This window comes from Peromyscus leucopus, chromosome X (assembly GCF_004664715.2).
Source record: "Peromyscus leucopus breed LL Stock chromosome X, UCI_PerLeu_2.1, whole genome shotgun sequence".
Lineage (NCBI taxonomy): Eukaryota > Metazoa > Chordata > Mammalia > Rodentia > Cricetidae > Peromyscus > Peromyscus leucopus.
The window spans coordinates 20,559,539-20,572,024 of record NC_051083.1 but is presented as its reverse complement, the minus strand read 5'-3'; the positions used below and the strand labels follow the sequence as shown (position 1 = coordinate 20,572,024).

Here is a 12,486-nt window from a genome sequence, read left to right as displayed (position 1 = left end):
CAGGAAAGGTATATCTAAGATTGTGTCATCTTATGAGTTAGAGTTAGTCCACTTGTAGTTCCGAGGCTGTAGAAGAAGAAGACAGGGAGGGCATCCCAAAAAACAAAGCTGGCTAACTATAGCAGACCATCACCAAACAAACTCTAGGTTTGAAACACCCTGACAATTCTTTAACATTAGCTAACAACGGGACAGTTAAATCATTAATCTAGCTCGTTTACGCATAGTGACTCATTGCCAAGCTATCCATTTATTATTATTCTCAGTCTTGTGTGGTCTTCCAGTCTTACAAGAAGCACTGACTTATATGAGGTGTCTGGTTAGGGAGATCAATGTATGACAGCTCAGGACACCATTGTTTTAAAGTTATGTCTAACAATTTGCTGCTGGTGTAGTTTGAGTCTCACATAACATCCCAAGATGGTGTGTATAAATAATTCGGTTAGCCCAGTGTGACATGAATCAGGAAAGTGAGCAATCCTTTATAAGGAAATGTCTCGTGGTAGGAGGATGATTAGGCCTCTGAGGATGTGCCATATCAGGGGATTATTTGAAACAAGAAACATCCCCTTTTCTCTCAGTGTTTGCTCACTGGCTATGAGTGAGCAATTCACTTCAACACCTACTGAATTATTGACTTATGACCCTGACTTCTTCACCAGGCCTCAAAGCAATGAAGGCACGAAATCTATTATGGATAACAGAAGTAACTAAATGACCCAACTACCTTTATAATTAAATATATAAGGATGATGGTACTCAAGTATTTATCAGGGTATAGAAATTGAAACATCTGATAGCAAAGCTGCAAATACAATGTTCGAGTTTTATTGGTTTATATGGTACAGGAGAATTGATATACATATGGGAATAATTCTATCAGTAAGAGCTGTGACAAGAGTACTCTCTCGACTGTCTTGTCATTAGTTTTACCATTTGATTGGTGATCAATAAATCATAAAATTGCATATAAAAACTATAAGAAAAAGAAAACTTGAGGAGTTTATGATTTAAACATACAGTTATGAGAATTGATCTTTTTTCTTCAATCTCTGAAAGGCTAAAGGAGAAGCAGAAATAGAAAAAAACACTTTATTTGGACCAAAATAATAGGAACTTATTGTCAATATACACCGCCAACTATCCATTGTATGAAAGCGTCTAGCTTCAAGATAGTTTGTCTTAAGATGAGGAAAGTTCGACTCGTTCCAACAATGGTTTGAAGGCAAGATTGTGTCACCCTGTTAGTCGGGTGCCAGCGGTCAAGCGCTGAGTGAGCGAGCTATAGAGACACACTCGGAAGGATTAGCTGCTTCGCGCTATGGAGCTCTTGCACAGAGTTGATACCTCACCTGCCGGTGACGAAATAAACAAGGTGGTTGGAATAATCATGTCAAGGTTGGCCTGGAAGATGGTGATCAAATTTATCTGACTCCGATTGTGCAGCTAGAAGATGTAACTAAACCAGGTCTCCCCCTTAGCAAACGGGTTGGGATAATCAATGGATAAGGATATGTCCCAAGATGCTGTTGTTTTGGCACCTGGAGGGACACATTATTACTATCCTTCACCAATTATTACCGTGGGGGGCAGGGGCTGTTGCGTCTGTAGTCAGGCTAAGAGTTTCCTTACATGATTGCAATAGATGAATACCTAACTGTTTACAATAGTCTTTATCTGAAAATTGGAGACTTCAAAAGACCAATGTATTAGTTACTTTGCTGTAATAAAACACCATGACTAAGACAATTTATAGAAGAGAGATTTATTATGGCTTACAGTTGTGGTGGTTTGAAAGAGAATGGCCCCTGTAGGCACATAGATTTGAATTCTTAGTCACCAGGAACCGGCACCATTTGAAAGGTTTAGGAGGTGTGGCCTTGTTGGGGGAAGTGTGTCATTGGGTGTCTCAGTTAGGGTTTCTATTATTGTGAGAAAACACCATGACCAAAAATCAAGTTGGGGAGGAAAGTGTTTATTTGTTTTACACTTCCACATTGCTGTCATCACTGAAGAAAGTCAGGACAGGAACTCAAACAGAGCAGGATCCTGGAGGCAGGACGCAGAGGCCACAGAGGTGTGTGGCCTCTGCTTATTGGCTTGCTTCCCCTGGCTTGCACAGCCTGCTTTCTTATAAAACCCAGGACCAACAGCCCAGGGACGGCACCACCGACAATGGGCTGGGCCTTCCCCCCATGGATCACTAATTGAGAAAATGCTTATAGCTGGATGTCATAGAGGCATTTCCTCAACTGAGGCTCCTTCCTCTCTGATGACTCTAGCTTGTGTCAAATTGACACAAAACCAGCCAGGACACTGGAGGTAGGCCTTGAGGTTTCCAAAGCCCATGCCAAGGACAGAGTCTCTCTCTTTGCCTATGGATCAGGGTGTAGCTCAGTACTGCTCCAGTGCCTGTCTGCATGCCTCGGTGCTCCCTGCCTTGACAGTACGGGACTAACCTTCTGAAACCATAAGCAAGCCCCAGTTAATGCTTTCTTTTCGTAAGAGTTGCTGTGATCAAGATGTCTCTTCCTAGCAAAAGAACAGTGACGAAGACATGGTTCCAGAAGGCTAATAGTCCATCATGGCGGGGAAGCAGCAGCCAGCAAGGAGGACTGCGGGAGCAGGAAGCTGAGCTCACATCTTGAAGGGCAAGCAGAAGCAGAGAGAGGAAACTGAAGAGGAAGGGGATTTTTGTTGTGAGGGTTGGCCCAAGCTGCCTACTTCACCCAGCAAGGCCACACTTTCTAAACCTCCCCCAAAGCATTGCCAACACGCCCCCCCACCCCCCACCCCCCCCACCCCCCCACCCCCCCCACCCCCCACCCCCCCACCCCCCCACCCCCCACCCTCCCCACCCCCACCCCCACCCCGCCAAAGCACTGCCAACTTGGGTCCAGGTATTCAAATACAGGAGCCTAAGGGAGACATTCTCATTCAAATGCCAATTTGAGGGTCATTGTGGAGCTGACTTTGTTAGGTAGCATACAAGTTTTCCCCAGCCCCTCCATGCTGTCATTTGTAATGTTTGAGAGAATCATTGGGATTAAAGTTCTGGTGACAAATGATTTAACTTGAAAGCCTCGTGTTCTTTGCAAACTCAAATCTGCCAGCTTGGTACCAAGACCAGGAATCGCATTCCTATTGGAAGCCATACTTACATTTTCTCACAAAGTGCTTTTGAATTAATGAAGTACTAGCACAATTGCATAATTATCAGCTGAACGTGTTGTTGCCGCGGTTCTTATCCTACAGAAATGCAAACTGAGGAGCACAGGGATTGCTCTTTTTGAGGGGAGCACAATTTGGTTGTCACCTAAGTGACTGTTAGTTGTAACTCTTTTTTTTAGGAGCTGAAGCTACTTCACGGTCTGCGATACCCAGTGATTTCACAGTTTAAAATAGGCAGAAACCTGACATAACTCGAAGTAAGTTGCCTATAGGCTTTTTTTTTTTTATCTTTAGCATAAAAAATTTTGGAAAGTTTTAAATGTCGCTTCCATTTCTGTATGGCATAGGGGATACCTGGATTTTCATCATGATGTAAAGCCCACAGTGTGGTTCCAATATAATGGCGCACAATGGGATATCAAGGCACACATAGCCTGCCCCTGAGAAATCTGGAGGAGTTATGATTTCAGGTGGTTTTGTTGTTGTTGTTGTTGAATTAGATTAAGTCATAACTTGGCCCTTTGCCCTGCAGATCCCCTTTGTGGATACATTCAGCATTTAAAAAAATCACCAAACCTTTCTGTATTAATTAGTGAGCAGATGACAGAAAAGGGGAGAAAAAGCAGCAGTGGCAGCATTTCAGGCTTGATCCCGCAGTCCCAGGAGAACCTCCCATACACCTAAGCATTCCCATTCCCAGTGGTCCCATTCCCAGTGGCCGTGTCCTAATGATGTTCTGTATAAGATCGATCAATTGGCCCAAGTAGGAGAGAATACGTAAGATAAGGGAGTTGGATGCTACAAATGTGGAACATCAAAGACACAGAAGTACAAGTTCAAGATGGAAACTTAGAGTTAAAGCAATCAAAGGTCCAGAGATAACAATGTTCAAACTTGTCCTTGATAATAGTATATACACTGCTCTACCAAGAATACAACAATTGTATGATAGTAGCTTCCAACACCATAGAGCTTTGGAGATGATCCGAGATCTAGTCTCTATAATGATGGTGACATGCAGTTTGAGTTATGTGAAACTAGATAGAATGTTAGTCTAAAAATACACATGTTTATTTTTGATTTTATTATTTGATTCATGTTCATTTTACAAAGTAATGGCCTCTGCTATGTCATCTTCATACATGTGTGTATCACACATTGAATGTCCAACCTTCATTCCATGTTATCGTTGAAGCCCCTGCCACCTCCTGCATCCCCCCTGTCCCTACTAGTCTCTCCTCTTGTTTCAGGTCATTTTTGACCTGGGGCTGGAGTTACATATAATTGTGAACCATCCTATAGGTGCTGGGAATTGAACATGGGTTCTCTGAAGGAGCTGCAAATGCTCAACCACTGAACTAGCTCATCCTCCTCCAGCCATTTATTCACTTATTTTTATTTATCCTTTGTGTCTTTCACATCATGCCCCCCTGTCCCACTCATGTTCACATCATGTCCCTCTCTCCCCACCCCAAAATAAAACAAAATAAAATTTAAGAGGAAAAGGGGGGAAAAAGAAAGAAAAAAGGAAGAAGGGAAAACCTGGTCATGGAAGCTGCGGTGTGACACAGTGAGTCACGCAGTAAACCCCTTCATCCATATATTTTTACATGCAGGTGTTTATCACAAAGAATCATTGGTCTGGTTCGAGGCCCCTGGTCTCTGCTGCACCATCGATGCTGGGCCCTCACTAAGATTCTTCTTGAACATCCCATTTCTGCCCTGTGTCTCAGAGATTCTGCAGCCCTGGGTGGGTCCACAGGACTGTTCCTCCAGCCCCACCGTGCTCCAGCAGGTCACAGATGGGATAGATGTTTCCTCCAATAATTTTTAAGAACAAATATAAGTTGCTTGTCAATGAAAAGCATGTAAACATATGTGGGAGATAAAGATGTTTGACTAGGGGCATGTGGCATGCCACTGTGGAAGAAGCACAGAATTTCTAATATACAGCTTTTTGACACTATAAGACAATTACCAAAAGAAAGTAGTGTTGAACAGGCCTGTGACTAGAGGAATGGGAATGAGAGAGGAGTACAATCAAAACATTTGTGCGTTGCCTTCTGAATGAGCATGAAACACGAGTGTGAATATGAATTATTAGTGATGCAAGAGTGATCTGGGAAGGAGCATCCTCTGGAGTCTCTTTCATGTAGCCATTATTAAGTGTCCTGGCTGATGCTAGCCCACAAAGGGCCAGTAGGAAGCAAAAGGGCACATTATGAGCCCCGCCAGGGGTTCAGCTCAAAGCCATAGGAATCAAGTGTTTGTGGGAGCAGGTGCCAGCCTAGGAATGGAATGAAGAGTGACCAACCAACTGGCTAGAGAAAATGAAAAATTCCTGGGAAATACAGTGGAAGAAGAAATGCTGAATTTTTGAGGAGATGAAACATCAAAGATTAGCAGAATGTCTTCTTTTCTTCTCATTCATGTTTTTGTCTTGTGCAATTAAATGTTCACAAAACAGGGAATAGCACTGCACCCACTTCTGCCCTCAGACTCACCAAGTTTACTTCTTTTTGGTTTTTCAAGACAGGGTTTCTTTGTGTAACAGCCCTGGCTGTCCTGGAACTCACTCTGTAGACCAGGCTGGCCTCGAACTCACAGAGCTCTGCCTGTTTCTGCCTCCCGAGTGCTGGGATTAAAGGTGTCCCACCACTGCCAGAATGTTCCTAATTCTTTTCTTTCACACATGTGAAATTCAGTACCCTGAACTTGTTTTTTTTCTGATAAGTTTTATATTTTCATTGCACATTAATGTATCCATAAGTAATACTGTGTATTGTTCTCCAATTAAATACAAATAGTATGTAATTTTATCATTCTATAACTTGATTGTTTTTCACTCATGATTATACTTTCATCTGTAATAGTGTCTGTCCTTTTCACTCATTACTACCACAGAACAGATAATAAATACTTTATTAATAGTCATCGCTCTGGTTTCTTATTTTTCCCAGTGAGCATTCCTTTGCATTTCTCCCTAGACACGCAAGAGCAAGACTTTCTTTCAGAAATATACTTCAGAGTGTAATTACAAGAAGGAACATTTTGATGAGCATGGTTGACATAAGAATGTGTCACTAATTTATTTAAAAGCCATTTATTGAGCACCTGATAGGCACTTGAAATATGATGGTTAATGAGAGTTAGTCCTGATGTTAGTGCTTTCTACTGCTAATGTGCATATGACTCACCTAGGAGTCTTGTTGAAATGCAGATTTTAGTTCATCATAGCTGAGTGGGACATGAGATTCTACATTTTTTTCAGTCTCCCAAGTAATTTTAATGCTGCTGGTATAGAGACCACACTTTGAAAAGCCAGATATCTGAGGATGCCTCCATGCATAATGTACCAAGGAGTATGGGTAGTATGTGCAGTACATGCAACAGCATTGTCTGAGGACTGTGTGGCCTCTGAGTAAGTATGAATGTGTGACATTTAGGTGATCAGAGCTGACAGCTGGATAAGGGAGACATGAAACTTGATGACTAAATCTGAATGAATGTGTGTGACATTTCAATAAGTGTGGGTAGCATGTAAGTGTGTGTGTGTGTGTGTGTGAGAGAGAGAGAGAGGGGGGGGGAGGGGGAGGGGGAGGGGGAGGGGGAGGGAGAGGGAGAGGGAGAGGGAGAGGGCAAGCTGAAGCATGAGACCTGAGGGAATGTATGACAGTGGACTAACTGAAGATTCTGTGAATATTGTAAGTACATTATTGTAGTGAGTTGTAATGTAGATAGGTCCAGTAAATTATGCATCTCCTATACGAATTCTCATTTATAGCTGAGAATCACCTCCAATATTTAGCATATGGATGTAGTATGTAACTTTATCTAATCTTTAAGTGACCCTAGACATAAATAGCCGACCATTTCTTAGGCTGAAGTTGATTCCATGTCTTAGCTGGAGAAGATGACAAATATTCAGCTGTCTTTTGGGGGTGTTTCCAGGTGGCAGTTCAAGCAGGCTCCAAGTAGATCAGTTCCCCAGCCCCGACCCACCCTTCCCAGTTCTGGTGAAGCAGAGGTGCGTCACAGCTGCCTTTCTGTGCAGCCGATCGCCATAGAGTTCCATTCCTCACTTTCTCCAGTCTCCGCTCAAGGCAGATGAGCAGCGTCAGAAGCTAGAATGGTAGCAGATGGTGTTGTAAGATGATTAGGGGCCTAGGTAGGGTATTGACCAGGGGGAATAACCAGCCTTGAGTCAGCTGCTTCAGGTTCATAGAAGCCATCAGGATAAAGAATAGAAATTCCAATGAGTTTTGGAGGTAGCCAGGAGGGAAGGACTCATTACTATCGTCCTTAATCTAGTACGTCAGGACTGGAAAAGACACTGGAATTCATCTGAAATCAACTCTTCATTCCAAGAAACATCACTTCCCACTCTCTGTCAAAATGCTTGTCAAGGAAGAATCCATCTTTGTACAGCTCTGTGTTTGGAAAACTCATTCTAATTTAGTGGGTTGACAACCAAACCCCCAACCTAAAATAAAACTTTCTGTTACCGTCCTTTTTCCTGGTGTCTAAAATACCACCATTGGTGAGAGGCATTTCTCTGGTTAAGAGACTAATCTCTCACAGACACAGCACTCGTCAGCTTCCTAGTGAGCTGAGTTTCTCAAATGATTCTTTTCCAGGAGGTCAAGTTCTGGAAAGAAGGTAAAGGTACCTATTGAACTTCAGATTGGTAGGTTTCCTTCATCTGGAAAGTGTCTTCTCAAGTTCCGTCATTCTAGGGCACAAAGCCCCAGGTGACAAGGACTCAGTTTCAGAATCCAAACTGAATTGAGAGCTCCTTCCCATAGACCTTCCGAGGTGATTCCTGCTCTCCAAGCCTTAACTTCCTCCCTCCTGTCCTCTATAGCACCACCTGATTTCCTGAAACCCCACTCTGACACCATAGCCTGCCTCTTCTTAGAACTGTTCAGCAATGATTCATTGCTAACAGTGCAAGCCTGCAATCAGGAAAGAGTTAGCAAAGAGAGGATGTAGATCTATGGACACAAATTCATGGTCGAAATCCCCAGTGACACTCTATTGGAGAAAATTTGAGATTTCCTTTCCCAGCAGCTATCAATTGCAAATACCTTCTTGGTTAGGGGTGGCAGTTTTTTGAGGGGGCCTATTGCTTCCAACACGTAGGCTGGTACCTGACCCATATAAAGCAATCAATACTTATTTTTGCATGACATTCATATGCGTTGCTTCTAGAATGCTTGAAGTTATTTTATTTCATCCTTGAACTCCAAGGGTCACTTGAAATCACTTACTCTTCCAGGTAGCCTATGAACAGTCTTCGATCTGTTCCTTAGTTACAACTGGTGTAGAGTCTATTGTGCTGTTTTAGAAGCCATTGTTTATCCTTAAAAATCTTTGGATTCATTTCATCCTCAACACCCATTACCCTCGCCCTAGATCAGGCTTTATCACATTGCAGCATTCTCTCTCTCTCTCTCTCTCTCTCTCTCCCTCCCTTCCTTCCTTTCTTTCCTTCGCTCTCTCTTTCCTTTCCTTTCCTTTCCTTTCATTTCTTTGCTCCTCCCTCCCTCCCTCCCTCCCTCCCTCCCTCCCTCCCTTCCTTCCTTCTTTCTTTTCTTTTGTTTGTTTTCCAAGACAGGGTTTCTCTGTGTAACAGCCTGGCTGTCCTGGAACTCCCGCTGCAGACCCGTTGGCCCTGACAATGCTGACGGAGCACTGACTCTCGTAACTTGTCGTACTCCAATATGCTTCCAGCTTAGAGCTATGCTTTAGTCTTTCTCTCTTGCCGAGAACATTCTTACTCCAGATATGCCTTTTTTGTTGAAAATATTTTTTCATACAATACATCCTTCTGATCATGATTTCCTTTCCCTCATCTCCTCCTGGTACTCCCTACTTCCCCACCCATTCAGCTCAATGCCTTTTATCTCTCTCTCTTTAGAAAACAGACAAATAAAAAAAAATAGAATAAAATAAAAACAACAAAGAAAATATAGACACAGACACAGACAGACAGGCACACACACACACACAGAGCACAGCATACCCATGTATGCATACATACACACATACACAAAAAACCCAAAACCCATAAAAAACAAAATCAAAAACCATAATATATAAGCAAAAGACCAGTAATGTAAAAAAACGCCCAATCAAAGCAATATGAGACAAAAAAGTAATCTATGAAAATACCATTTCCTTTGTTTTGTGTTGACCATCTACTGCTGGGTGTGGGGCCTGCCCTTAAGTGTGATTTATATACCCAGTGAGACTCCATTGGAGAAAACTCAGTTTTTCCTTTGTAAGCAGGTATCACCAAATGGAGGTAGCTTCTTGGGTAGAGATGAGAGTTCGTGTCCACTTCCTCCTCTCAGTGCTGGGACTTGTCTGGCTTGAAACTGTGCAGGCCCTCCCTTACGTGCTGTCTCAGCTCTGTGAGTTCATACATGCGTCAATCCTGGTGTGTCTGGACGACACGGGTTATCTGGTGTCATCCATCCCCTCTGGCTCCTCCAGCCTTTCCACCTCATCATCGGCATAGCTCCCTGAGCCCTGAGGGGCAGGATTTGATGGAGACATCTGATTTAGTCTCTCATTCTCAGCACATTGTCCAGCTGCGGACCTCTGTATTGGTTCTCATCTACTGCAGGCAGAAGCTTCTCTGATGATGGCTGCGTGGGACATTGATCTATGTGTATGGAAGAACGTCATTAAGAGTCATTTTATTGCTATGTTCTTTTAGCACAGTCCTCAACCTTCCTAATGCTGTGACCCTTTAATACAGTTCCTCATGCTGTGGTGATCCCAACCATAAACTTATTTTTGTTGCTACTTCAGAACTATAGTTTTTCTACTGTTATGAACCATAATGTAAGTATCTGTGTTTTCTGATGGTCTTAGGTGACCCCTGTAAAAGGGTCATTTGAATCTCAAGGGGTCACGACCCACAAGTTGAGAACATCTGCTTTAGCAGAACAAAGTAGTTGGTTTTCCTCTAGGCCCATACCTATCCAGTCTGAGGTTTATGGCCACCCAAGTATCTAATACTTTCTTAAATATTTTTTTGAGATAAGGTTTCATATAATCCAGGCTGTTCTTAAGCCCTGCTCATCCTGCTCCCACCTCCCAAGTTCTGGGGTTACTGACATGTGCCGCCATGCCTGGTTTATGGATTCACACATGTTAGACGATAACTATACCCAACTGGCCTACACCTTCAGTTCTTGTTTTGCTGCTTTAGAAATTTGTATCTTTAGTGGCTGAAGAGATTGTTCAGTGGTTAAAGGTACTTACGGCTCTCATAGAGGACCTGAGTCCAGTTCCCCCGGACACAACTGCCTGTAACTCTGGCTCCAGGTGGATCCCATGGATCTGGCCTCTTTAGGCACCTACATTCATGTGTACATACCTGTCCCACAAGTACACATAATTAAAAATCATAAAAATCAATATGAAAAAGTGATGTTTATGTTGTATATTTTGTCTCTGTCTCTCTGTCTCTCTCTGTCCCTGTCTCTGTCTCTCTCTCTCTTTCTGGTTTCTCTGTGTAGCCTGGCTCTCCTGGAACTCACTTTGTAGACCAGGCTGGCCTCGAACTCACAAAGCTCCTCCTGTCTCTGTCTCCCAAGTGCTGGGATCAAAGGCATGCGCCACCATGCCCTGCTTCATTGTCTCTTTAAAGCCTGTTTTTAAGAAAAGATGGCTTCCTGGCAGCTTGGCTTGTTTCTGCATACCTGTTGGTGAGTCAACGTCTTCCTTTTTCTGCTAATAGACCTGTGTATGTGTTCAGAAGTGAATTCAAGTTTAGATTGTTCTAAAGACTGCTGCAGGTTTTTATTTGTTCTAGGTACTGCACACAACCTAAGGACTGGACAAGAAGCTTCTGCCCTCTCAAGCTCCGCCCAGAACTATGCTTGTCACAATTATGGCTGTAACCTCGGTATAGGAGAGTCTGACCTAGTACGTCTCATTCCCTTGGCCGGTGTTAAACAGCTACCTCCAGTGACAGTGCAGCTGGTCCTGGGCAGTCCCCACCGCTGCACATCCGGGGAGTTCCCTTGACGGGGCCAGAGGACCTGCTCGTGCTCATGACTTCATTTGTCTGCGTGGTGAGCCATCACCCTAAGGTCAGCATGCCATCGATTTCTTCTGTTCCAACTCCAGTTCACTGGTTTTTTTTTTTTTAAATGAAACATTTCCAAAATAGTTGATGACTTTAGGCTTTGAAAAACGTCATTTAAAAAAACCCAGCTTTATAGTGACTGTTGGTAGGAAGATTTGGTGATCTTTTCATTCAGTCATAGCTGGAAACTTCTCAAGAATATTGTCACACTTTACATAAGATCAAGAATCTAATTATTCATACCAAAAAACAAGATTTGCATTCAACTCACGTGGGGTAGATAGAGGGGTTTATGGAGTTTGTACTGGGGAGGTTAATACCCTTCTAGCTGGGCGGTGGTGGTGCATGCCTTTAATCCCAGCACTCAGAAGGCTGAGGCAGGTGGATATCTGTGAGTTCGAGGCCAGCCTGGTCTACAGAGCAAGTTCCAGGAAAGGCGCAAAGCTACACAGAGAAACTCTGTCTTGAGAAACAAAAAAAAAAACAAAAACAAAAACAAAAACAAAAAAAAAAACCTAAAAAATAAAAAAATACCCTTCTAAAGCTGCTTTAATCACCTCCACTGCTTGGCACATACATATATTTCGGCTCCGATCTTTTCAACTTTCTTTTTATTTATTCTTTGTGTCTTTCACATCATGTCTCTTGATCTCACCCATCTCCACTCCCCTCAAATAAAACAAAATGCAATTAAGAGAAGAAAAGGGAAAAGGAAGAAAGGGAGAATCTGGTCACGGAAGCTGCAATGTGATATAGTGAGTCATGCAGTAAACTCCTTTATCCACATAGACTTTTACAGGCAGGCATTCATCCCAAAGAATCATTTGTCTGGTTGGAGGCCCCGATCTCTGCTACACCTTTGACACTGGGCCCTCACTGGAACTCTTCCTGGACATCCCGCTGCTGCCCGGTGTCATGGAGATCTTGCAGCTCTGCGTCCTCAGGACCGACCCCAACTCCCGTGCTCCAGGAGACCACAGATGGGGTGGATGTTGGGGTGGGACAACACATAACACTGGTTCTGTTCTGGGCCTGGGTGGTTGCAGGGTTGGTCAGCCAACCTCTGCTTTGAAATTTTAGTTGTGTTTATATGGGTCAGATTGAAGTGTTCTCTAGTTTCCAAATTTGTCCAGCAGCAGCTTGGCACAGAGAAGTTTTTTTTTTGTGTGTGTGTGTATGTGTGTGTGTAGTGGGTTGTTTTGTTTTGTTTT

At 43.2% G+C, this 12,486-nt stretch overlaps 1 pseudogene; it reads left to right on the top strand.

Annotated features, from left to right (window-relative positions):
• Positions 1-11,214, top strand: part of LOC114702838 — a 52,222-nt pseudogene extending 41,008 nt beyond the window's left edge.
• The last annotated feature ends 1,272 nt before the right edge of the window (positions 11,215-12,486 follow it).